This window comes from Neovison vison, chromosome 11 (assembly GCF_020171115.1).
Source record: "Neovison vison isolate M4711 chromosome 11, ASM_NN_V1, whole genome shotgun sequence".
NCBI classification, from domain to species: domain Eukaryota; kingdom Metazoa; phylum Chordata; class Mammalia; order Carnivora; family Mustelidae; genus Neogale; species Neogale vison.
The window spans coordinates 123,701,940-123,710,452 of NC_058101.1; the positions used below are offsets into that span (position 1 = coordinate 123,701,940).

Sequence of the window (8,513 nt, forward strand, 5' to 3'; positions counted from 1 at the left end):
TGCAATCTGTGCCCTCTCTATTACCCATCACGTCTTTCCCCAACCTCCCACCCCCGCTCTTTCAGTGGCCTCTTAGATTCTTTTTCAGAGTCCATAGCCTCTCATGGTTCCTCTCCCCTTCCAATTTCTCTCCACTCCCTTCTCTTCTCCATCTTTCCTTGTCCTCCATGCTATTTGTTATACTCCACACAGAGGTGAAACCATATGATAATCGACTCTCTCTGCTTGATTTATTTCACTCAGCAGAATCTCTTCCAGTCCCGTCCATGTTGCTACCAAAGTTGCGTATTCATCCTTACTGAATGGAGGCATAACACTCCATAGTGTATATGGACCACATCTTCCTTATCCATTCTTCTGTTGAAGGGCATCTTGGTTCTTTCCACAGTTTGGCAACCGTGGCCATTGCTGCTATAAACATTGGGTTACAGATGGCCCTTCTTTTCACTCCATCTGTGTCTTCGCGGTAAATACGTAGGAGTATAATTGCAGGGTTATAGGGAAGGTCTATTTTTAATTTCTTGAGGAATCTCCACACTGTTCTCTAAAGAGGCTGCACCAACTTGCATTTCCACCCACAGTGTAAGAGGATTCCCCTTTCTCCACATCCTCTCCAACACATGTTGTTTCCCATCTTGCTATTTTAGGCCATTCTAACTGATGTAAGGTGACATCTTATTGTGGTTTTCATTTGAATCTCCCTGATGCCTAGTGATGATGAACATTTCTTCTGGTGTCTGATAGCCATTTGTATGCCTTCATTGGAGAAGTGTCTGTTTATATCTTCTGCCCATTTTTTATATGATTATCTGTTTTGTGTGTGTTGAGTTTGAGGAGTTCTTCCTAGATCCTGGATATCAACCTTTGTCTATACTGTCATTTGCAAATATCTGAATTTGATGAAGTCCCCAAAGTTTATTTTGGCTTTTGTGTCTTTTGCCTTTGGAGACATATCTTGAAGGAAGTCACTGTGGCTGATATTGAAGAGATTACTGACTATGTTCTCCTCTAGGATTCTGATGGATTCCTGTCTCACGTTGAGTTCTTTTATCCATTATATATTTATCTTTGTGTATGGTGCAAGAGGATGGTCTAGTTTCATTTTCTACATAGAGCTGCCCAGGTTTCCCTACACCAGTTATTGAAGAGCCTGTCTTTTTTCCACTGTATATTTTTTCTTGCTTTCTTGAAGATTATTTGGCCATAGAGTTGATGATCCATATCTGAGCTCTCTACTGTGTTCCACTGGTCTATGGGTCTGTTTTTATGCCCGTCCCATGCTGTCTTGGTGATCACAGATTCATAGTAACCCTTGAAATCAGGCAACGTGGTGCTCCTTGTTGTTGTTTTTTTTTTCTTTTCAGCAATTCTTAGCAATACGGGGTCGCTTCTGATTCCACACAAATTTGAGGCGTGTGTTTGTTCGAGCTCTTTGAAAGATACCGGTGGAATTTTTATTGCAATGGCATTAAATGGATCGATTGCTCTAGGCATTATAGTCTTCTTAACAATGTTTATTCTTCTGATCCATGAGAATGCAATGGTTTTCCGGCTTTTTGGTTTTCTTCCCTTTCTCTCATGAGTGTTCACTCGTTCCTCGAGTACAAATCCTTACCTCTTTGGTTTGGTTTATTCCCAGGTATCTTGTGTTTTGGGTGCTGTAGTAAATGGAATTGATTCTCTAATTTCCCTTTCAGGATTTTCATTAATAATGTAGAAGAAAGCCACTGATTTCTGTATCATGATTTTGTATCCTGCCACATTATTGAATTGCTGTTTGAGTTCTGGTCGTTTGGGGGTGGAGTCTTTTGGGTTTTCCATAACAATTATGTCATGTTTGAGGAGAGAGAGTTTGACTTCTTGGTTGACAATTGGATACCTTTTATTTCTCTTTGTTGTCTGATTGCTGTTGCTAGGACTTCGCATCCTATGTTGAACAAGAGGGGTGAGAGTGGGCATCCTTGTCATGTTCCTGATTTCAAAGCGAAGGCTGTCATCTTTACCCTTTGAGGATGGTATTCACTGTGGCTTTTTCATAGAAACATTTTATGAAGTTGACGAATATTCCCTCTATCCCTATACTTTGTAGCGTTTTAGTCAGGGACGGATGCTGGATTTTGTCAAATGCTTTTTCTTCACCAATTGAGAGGAACATGTGGTTCTTCTCTCTTCACTTCTTAATTGGTTCTATGACATTGATTGACTTGCGAATGTCGAACCAACCTTGCAACCCAGGGATAGATCCTACTCGGTATTGGTGGAATGACTGTTTAATGTACTATAGGTTCCTATGAGCTAGAATCTTGTTGAGAATCTCAGAATCCATATTCATCAGTGATATTGGTTTGCAATTCCCCTTTTTGGTGAGGTCTTTGCCTGGTTTGTGGATCAGGGGAATGCTGGCTTCATAAAAAGTGTCTGGACGTTTTCCTTCTGCTACAAATTTTGGAAAGAGCTTCAGGAGAAGAGGTGTCAGTTCTTTTCTTAAAGATTGGTAGAATTCGCTAGGGCATCCTTCAAGTTGCGGGGTCTTGTCTTTTGGGAGGTTTTTGATCACTGCATTTATCTCATTACTGAATAACGGTCCATTCAGGTTGTACATATCTTCCTGGTTCAATTTTGGGATTGTACAGTTTTCTGGGAATGCATCCATTTCACCTAGGTTGCTTAGTTTATTGGCATATATTGTTTTTTCCCCCAATTTCTTTTCAGTGTAACCGTATTCATTGTTTTAGCACCACACCCAGTCCTCCATGCAATCAGTGCCCTCTCTATTACCCACCACGTCTTTCCCCAACCTCCCACCCCCGCTCTTTCAAAGCCCTCAGGTTCTTTTTCAGAGTCCATTGTCTTTCATGGTTTTTCTCCCCTTCCCATTTCCCTCCACTCACATCTCCTCTCCATCGTCCCTTGTCCTCAATGCTATTTGTTACACTCCACACATAAATGAAACCATATGATAATTGCCTCTCTCTGCTTGATTTATTTCACTCAGCAGAATCTCTTCCAGTCCCGTCCATGTTGCTACCAAAGTTGCGTATTCATCCTTTCTGAATGGAGGCATAACACTCCATAGTGTATATGGACCACATCTTCCTTATCTATTCTTTAGCTGAAGGGCATCTTGGTTCTTTCCACAGTTTGGCAACCGTGGCCATAGCTGCTATAAACATTGGGTTACAGATGGCCCTTCTTTTCACTCCATCTGTATTTTTGGGGTAAATACCTAGGAGTGTAATTGCAGGGTTATAGGGAAGTCTATTTTTAATTTCTTGAGGAATCTCCACACTGTTCTCCAAAGAGGCTGCACCAGCTTGCATTCCCACCAACAGTGTAAGAGGATTCCCCTTTCTCCACATCCTCTCCAACACATGTTGTTTCCCGTCTGGCTAATTTTGGTCATCCTAACTCGTGTAAGTTGACATCTTAATGTGGTTTTCATTTGAATCTCCCTGATGCCTAGTGATGATGAACATTTCTTCAGGTGTCTGATAGCCATCTGTATGTCTTCATTGGAGAAGTGTCTGTTTATATCTTCTGCCCATTTTTTGATATGATTATCTGTATTGTGTGTGTTGAGTTTGAGGAGTTCTTCCTAGATCCTGGATATCAACCTTTTGTCTGTCCTGTCATTTGCAAATATCTTATCGCATTGTGTGGGTTGCCTCTTTGCTTTCTTGACTGTTTCCTATGCAGTGCAGAAGCTTTTGAATTTGATGAAGTCCCCGAAGTTTATTTTGGCTTTTGTTTTCTTTGCCTTTGGAGACTTATCTTGAAAGAAGTCGCTGTGGCTGATATCGAAGAGATTACTGCCTAGGTTCTCTGCTAGGATTCTGATGGATTCCTGTCTCACATTGAGGTCTTTTACCCATTATGAGTTTATCTTTGTGTATGGTTTAAGAGGATGGTCGAGTTTCATTTTTCTACATAGAGCTGCCCAGTTTTCCCTGCAATATTTATGGAAGAGACTGTCTTTTTTCCACTGTATATTTTTTCCTCCTTTCTTGAAGATTATTTGGCCATAGAGTTGATGGTCCATATCAGAGCTGTCTACTGTGTTCCACTGGTCTATGGGTCTGTTTTTATGCCAGTCTCATGCTGTCTTGGTGATCACAGCTTCATAGTAACCCTTGAAATCAGGCAACGTGGTGCTCCCGTTTTGTTTCTCTTTTCAGCAATTCTTAGCAATATGGGGTCGCTTCTGATTCCACACAAATTTTAGGTGTGTGTTTGTTCCAGCTCTTTGAAAGATACCAGAAATTTTGTTTGGAATGGCATTAAATGGACCGATTGCTCTAGGCAGTATAGACATTTTCACAATGTTTATTCTTCTCATCCATGAGAATGCAATGGTTTTCCATGTTTTTTGTTTTCTTGCTTTTTTTCATTAGTGTTCTCTAGTTCCTCAAGTACAAATCCTTTAACTCTTTTTTTGGTTTATTCCCAGGTATCTTATGGTTTGGGTGCTGTAGTAAATGGAATTGATTCTCTAATTTCCCTTTCTGTATTTTCATTGATAATGTAGAAGAAAGCCACTGATTTCTCTACCATGATCTTGTATCCTGCCACATTATTGAATTGCTGTATGAGTTCTGGTAGTTTGGGGGCAGAGTCTTTTGCATTTTCCATATCAAGTATGTCATCTGTGAGGAGAGAGAGTTTGACTCTTTCGTTGCCAATTTGGGTAACTTTTATTTCTCTTTATTGTCTGATTGCTGTTGCTAGGACTTCACATGCTATGTTGAACTAGAGTGGTTTAGTGGGCATCCTTTTCATGTCCTGATTTCAAAGTGAAGGCTGTCAGCTTTTACCTTTTGAGGATGGTATGCACTGTAGGTTTTTCATAGAAACATTTTATGAAGTTGACGAATATTCCCTCTAACCCTATACTTTGCAGCATTTTAGTCAGGAGTGGATGCTGGATTTTGTGCAAATCTTTTTTTTCACCAATTGAGAGGACCATGTGGTTCTTCTCTCTTCACTTCTTAATTGGTTCTATGACATTGATTGATTTGCGAATGTCGAACCAACCTTGCAACCCAGGGATAGATCCTACTCGGTCATGGTGGATAGACTTTTTAATGTACTGTAGATTCCTATGAGCTAGAATCTTGTTGAGAATCTTAGCATCCATATTCGTCAGTGATATTGGTTTGAAATTCTCCTTTTTGATGAGGTCTTTGCCTGGTTTGTGGATCAGAGTAATGCTAGCTTCATACAAAGTGTCTGGAAGTTTTCCTTCTGCTTCATATTTTGGAAAGAGCTTCAGGAGAAGAGGTGTTAGTTCTTTTCTTAACGTCTGGTAGAATTTGCTAGGGCATCCTTCAGGTCACGGGGTCTTGTCTTTGGGAGATTTTTGATCACTGCTTTAATCTCGTTACTGAATAACGGTCTATTCAGATTGTTCATTTCTTCCTGGTTCAATTTTGTGATTTTACAGTTTTCTAGGAATGCATCCATTTCACCTAGGTTGATTAGCTTATTGGCATATACTTGTTTTTTTTTCCCCATTTCTTTTCAGTGTAACCGTATTCATTGTTTTAGTATTATACCCAGTGCTCCATGCAATCCGTGCCCTCTCTTTTACCCATCACGTGTTTTCCCCAACCTCCCACCCCCGCTCTTTCAAAGCCCTCAGATTCTTTTTCAGAGTCCATAGTCTCTCATGGTTTCCCTCCCCTTCCAATTTCTCTCCACTCCCTTCTCCTCTCCATCTCCCCTTGTCCTCCATGCTATTTGTTATACGCCACACAGAAGTGAAACCATATGATATTTGACTCTCTCTGCTTGATTTATTTCACTCAGCAGAATCTCTTCCAGTCCCATCCATGTTGCTACCAAAGTTGCGTATTCATCCTTTCTGAATGGAGCCATAATACTCCATAGTGTATATGGACCTTCCTTATCCATTCTTCCATTGAAGGGCATCTTGGTTCTTTCCACAGTTTGGCAACCGTGGCCATTGCTGCTATAAACATTAGGTTACAGTTGGCCCTTCTTTTCACTCCAACTGAATCTCTGGCATAAATACCTAGAAGTGTAATTACATGGTTATAGGGAAGTTCTATTTTTAATTTCTTGAGGAATCTCCACACTGTTCTCCAAAGAGGCTGCACCAACTTGCATTCCCACCAACAGTGTAAGAGGATTCCCCTTTCTCCACATCCTCTCCAACACATGTTGTTTCCTGTCTTGCAGATTTTGGCTGTTCTAACTGGTGTCAGGGGCTATCTCAAGGTCGTTTTAGTTAGCATCTCCCTAATGGCTAGTGATGGTGGGCATTTTTTCATGTGTCTGATAGCCATTTGTATGTCTTGGTTGGAAAAGTGTCTTTTCATATCTTCTGCCCATTTTTTGATATGATTATCTGTTTTGTGTGTGTTGAGTTTGAGGTGTTCTTTCTAGATCCTGGATATCAGCTTTTTGTCTGTCCTGTCATTTGCAAATATCTACTCGAATTCCATGGGCTGCCTCTTTGTTTTGTTGACTGTTTCCTTTGCTGTTCAGAAGCTTTGTATCTTGAGGAAGTTCCAAAAGTTCATCTTTGTTTTTGTTTCCTTTGCCTTTGGAGACATATCTCAAAAGAAGTTGTTGTGGGCAATGTTGAAGAGGTTACTGAGTATGTTCTCAAGATTCTGATGTATTCCTGCCTCATGTTGAGGTATTTTATCCATTATGAGTTTCTTTTTGTGTATGGTGTCAGAGAATGGTCGAGTTTCATTCATCTACACATAGCTGCAGCTGTCCCAATTTTCACAGCACCATTTATTGAAGAGACCGTCTGTTTTCCTCTGTATATTTTTTTCCTGCTTTGTTGGAAAATTATTTGACTGTAGAGTTGTTGTTCCATGTCTGAGCTCTCTACTCTGTTCCACTGGCCTATGGATCTGTTTGTATGGCAGTCCCATGCTGTCTTGGTGATCACAGCTTTGTAGTAACCCTTGAAACCAGGCAATGTGATGCTCCCAGTTATGTTTTTCTTTTCAGCGTTTCCTTAGCAATACGGGGTCTCTTCTGATTCCACACCAATTTTTGGCTTGTGTTTGCTCCAGCTCTTTTAAAGATACCGGTGGAATTTTGATCAGAATGGCATTAAAAGCATAGATTGTTCTAGGCTGGACCGAATCCATGGGACAGGGCCAAGGAGGGGAGCACCGCAGGCCTAGGAGATGGAGGCGTCGGCCTCACCGGTTCCGCTTTGGTCACCTATGGATTCGTAGGGTTGGCCTAGAAGTCCCAACTTGCAGGAACAGAGTCAATGTGGCTTTCGACCTACAGAGGCTTTTCGGAGCTGCCTTAAGGGTCTGTGGTATGCTCGGCAGTACCGATTCATGCCACTGAACGGCGTGGTGAGGAGTGGTTCCCAGAGCTCATTAGGGTGCAATGCTGCTTGCCCCCAGCAGGGGCAGCGGCGAGCTGCCGTGGCCAACACACCAGAAGAGCTAACTGTGCAGCCTGCTGGTTCTGAGAGCAGCGGTGAGGGGCTGCAGGAAACCTGAGGTACGGCTGCTTGTTGTTCCTGGACAGAGTGTTCAGCTGAAGCCTCTGTTTCCTCATGCTCAGGAATGGTGGTAAGAATTGCTGGAGTCAGGCCCCCACTCAGTCAGCACTGTGACCCCTTGCCCCATGTTGATGGGAATGTGCTGTCAGGATGGTTTAGGAGGGCCCTCCCGGTGGCTGACTGGAGACGGGGGAACCCAATTCAACCCATGTTGCCTTTGGAACCAAGGGGTTGAGTGTCTGTTTGGAAGAGTCTATTTGCTTCTCCAATCGCTTCTCGGCCTTCTGGCTAAGATCAAGTGTAGTATCTGTTCTATATTTGCTTCTCCAAAAAGGACAAGGGCATTGGCCGGCTTGAGAAGGAAGTGGATGACCACTTAAGAAACAAGCTTGTGTCTCTCCTTCTCCCAGGTATCGGAGCAGGTGTGTAGGCTTTAGTTGGGAGGCACCTCCATATCCGCACCTGACAACCCTTCTTCGCTCTGGCTCCACGAGACCTGAATCTGGAAATCAGTGTCTGAATCCGTCCTGCAGCTTGTCCCAGGACGTCGGCATTCAGAGAAAAGAGCAGGCCAGTGGGGCACAGTGACACATCCATGCCAACACGGGAGGTCAAATTTCTCTTTCATCCCAAACATCCTGGGTCTTCTCTCACCTCCAGTGGAGCCAGAAAGTCCCACGAACACAGCTGTCAGCCATGGAGCATGGGTGCTAGGGTTCCTGAGTTTCCTTGCAGGGAGCACCTGGCAGGGATCTCATTTTCTCTGCTTCTTTCTGGCTCACAGACATATTTGGAACATCTCTTTCCTAGGCAATCCCTTGGATTCAAAAAGGAAGATGAGATGGACTTGGTGTGTGTTTGGGACGTAAAATGTGTTCCTTTTTCAAACACGGTTGATACCATGGGTCCTAGGCTGTGGTGGAATGGCCAGCATCTAGAAGGAGGTGGCTGTTTGTGGTCAGATAGAGGCTTGGAGGATGGCTTCTCCTTTGTCCAACGGGATGGATCCTAA

At 42.7% G+C, this 8,513-nt stretch overlaps 1 pseudogene; it reads left to right on the forward strand.

Annotated features, from left to right (window-relative positions):
- Positions 1–7,769: 7,769 nt before the first annotated feature.
- Positions 7,770–7,879, forward strand: LOC122890579 (annotated as a pseudogene).
- Positions 7,880–8,513: the final 634 nt, after the last annotated feature.